General features: G+C 36.8%; 1 non-coding gene across 1 annotated transcript; it reads left to right on the top strand.

Moving 5' to 3' along the window:
- The first annotated feature begins 297 nt into the window (after positions 1–297).
- Positions 298–404, top strand: LOC145128123 (small nucleolar RNA R71). The gene has a single exon (XR_013716724.1). It is a non-coding gene; the product is annotated as a small nucleolar RNA R71 (small nucleolar RNA).
- Positions 405–3,119: the final 2,715 nt, after the last annotated feature.

Below are 3,119 nucleotides of genomic sequence, written 5' to 3'. Positions count from 1 at the left end.
CATCTTTCACATCCATCTCTAATAGCATGAACTGACTGGTCCATTTTTTCCATTCTTCTGTCCATAGTATTAAGCATGGCTAGCACAGCAGCCATGTCTTCAGAATTTCCTCCCCCAATGCCTTTAACTCCATCATTCCTTGGATTGTGGTACTCACGAGAATGCTTTGCGAACTCTTCAATTAGCTCTTTGATTTCACTCTGATTTTTCTTTTTAAGTGGTTCTTGAGAATCAAGGAGTTGCCTCGTCATGACATTTACCCCGTCATAGAATATAGACACTTCTTGTTGTATGTTAATGTCATTTTGAGGGCAGCTTCTGAGTAACCCTTTATATCGTCCCCATGCCTCATAAAGTGACAACCCTGGTTGTTGCTCAAAGTTGGCTATCGCCTTCTTGAGTTTAGCTATCTTGGATGGTGGGCAGAATTGTTCTAAAATTTTCTCGCGCATCTGTGCCCAAGTAGTGATTGCACCAGACGGTGGTGCCTTCAGCCAATCTTTTGCAGCTCCTTTAAAAGTGGCCGACAACATCCTTAGTAAGATTGTCTCTCTAGGAACATTTGGGAAATTGAAATAGTCTGCAATGTCATTGACCTCATCTAAATTCTTATAAGTATCCTCATGATCCTTTCCAGAAAATGGTACATCCTTAAGTGCAGTAAGGATGTGTCCTTTCAGCTCAAATATGGCAGTTGCAGGAATTGTAGGTTGTACTAAACTAAGACCAGCATCGTCTCTTATCCGCTTTTTGTATGCTCCCATGGACATATCCGCAATATTCTCCATCTCGTTTTCTGATTCGTCTTCGGGTTCACTATTTTCTAATTTGAATTCAGGCTCGGATTCGTATTCGGATTCTTGTGGGTTAGATATCTGATCAAAGCTTTCAACCTTGCTTTTTTCCTTTGATGATGTACTTGACTCTCCCACTTTCTATCATGTCTTCTTTCCAAAGACTGATTTGAGATCCTTGAAAGGTGACTTCTTTGGTGTTTCGTTTACTCCTGCGTTCTTATCCGTCTTTTTGTGAAGGGCCGACTTTGGATCTTCAAATGGTGGCACCAAAGGCGTGTTGGAACCTCTGGTCATGAACTACTGCAATAAAACAAAAAAAAGCGTAAAACTGAACAAAAACTAACTAGAAATAGCCTACTGACTGGTCACCACGACGTGGTAAAAGTCACCACCTCGTGTTGTCGCATAAAGTTCAAACAGAAAAGGAAAACGAAGAAAAATGAAAAACTATTGAACTCACGTCGTGAGCTTAAGGCTCACGTTGTGAGTTGAGTACTGAAAAAAAAAACTAAGCTGAAAAATTAACTTTTTGCAGATTTTACTCCACAAAAAGGATCGATTAACCTACAACAAATAAATTAACAACTAAAATAGCCGTTCCCCGGCAACGGCGCCAAAAACTTTGATGTGCACAAAAGTACCTACTAGTTTTAAATTTATATCCTAACTAATTTAACTAACTAATATGCACCTAAGCAGTGTACCTAGTCGGATTGTAGTGTAGTTTAAGTAAGTTGGGGTCGAACACAGGGAACGGATTTAATTAGCTAAAATAATTACTCTAAATTAATCTGAAATCAAACAATAATTAAAAAGGTTTTTATCTAATTTTGCAAGTGTAGATAAACTTAATTACTAAGCAAAGGTTCAATCAATTACTGAAAACACTCCTATTTAGTTCGAATCCACTTCTTCTTTATGGTTAGCTAACAGTTACTGATTATTAAAGTTGGTTACCTAATATTATATTATTAGTAATTTAAGTCCAAATTTACTAATATTTAACTAATTAATGTAAAACTATGCATGGTCACACACAATCAAACATAGAATCAGTTATGGATTATGAATAGGCTATGTAAGATTTATTATGCAAACATAATTATGGTCATAATTTATGTTGTCCAGCACAGCTAAATTCAATTACGTCAATCACTTATCTAAGATTGGGTCGATCCTAGCTCTAGCAATTCAACATTCACTAAATCACTAGGTGTCAAGTTCATGTAATTTAATAATCACTAAGCTACAGAGAACATGAATTCAAGCCACTAAACAACCAAATGTTCGCATGCTAGGTATTAACAATCAAACACAAGCACAATACCAACAAGTTAAATCCATAATTAATTAAACTAATCCATAAGTTGAAGCTTCATCTAGCTAAACAAGAGTAGCTAAATTCAGCTACTCATGGTAGAAATCAAACACAAAAACTCAATAGAGATAAATCTAAACATGATCAAACCGAATAAATTGATGTTTTTGTCTAGATCTCTTCAAATCTTGAGCTCCAATCGTTTCCTCCTCTTCTAAGGGTTTTCCAGAGGTTATTTTTCGTAATGCTTCTTCAGAAAGTTACCTTCAAGTCCCTCAATTCACATAATGTTCGGATATATATACTTGCCTAAAATATGGCCACCACGACGTGGTAATGGCACCACGTCGTGGTCCTCGTGTTTATCCCGTATTCTCCAAGCCAACGTCAAAAATCATGAAGATTCCATTCACCACGTCGTGGTGGGATCACCACGTCATGGTGGTTGGAAATCCAACTTTTCTCAAAACACGAAAGTCGTCCGTAATTGTGTCTAGTTTTCAGATCATTTTGAATCACCTTAATCGGAGTTACGAGTCATGAGATATGGTCAAAATACTGACAAGGGTTCAAGTTGTCCAACAACATCTTTCTTGTGTCTTCTTCTTGCCTAAGCTCGCATTTTCCTGCTTCCAGCTTCCATGTTGCTTCCGACCATGTCTTTTATGCTAAATAACAGATATTAAACATAATAAGTTCCTTTTGTTCTATAATAAGCATAATTATAGCTAAAAGTATTAAGATATGATGCAATATATATATATATATATATATATATATATATATATATATATATATATGCACATATCACACGCCCTGCTGGTTCCTTAGAACCACGACTAAGCATCTAGACACTAACTCTAGACTGTTCCCAATGTTGCTTCGCCTCAACAGATCTCCGTTGTCCTCCCCATTTGCTTCGCACATGCCAATTTTACACAATACGAGACTCAATAGACATTCGAATAAATGATTCTACCTCAAATCCACAACCAGACATGGAA

Source organism: Lactuca virosa, chromosome 7, assembly GCF_052849685.1.
Source record: "Lactuca virosa cultivar CGN04683 chromosome 7, Lactuca_virosa_CGN04683_v6, whole genome shotgun sequence".
Taxonomy (NCBI): domain Eukaryota; kingdom Viridiplantae; phylum Streptophyta; class Magnoliopsida; order Asterales; family Asteraceae; genus Lactuca; species Lactuca virosa.
This window is presented reverse-complemented; position numbering and strand designations above follow the sequence as displayed.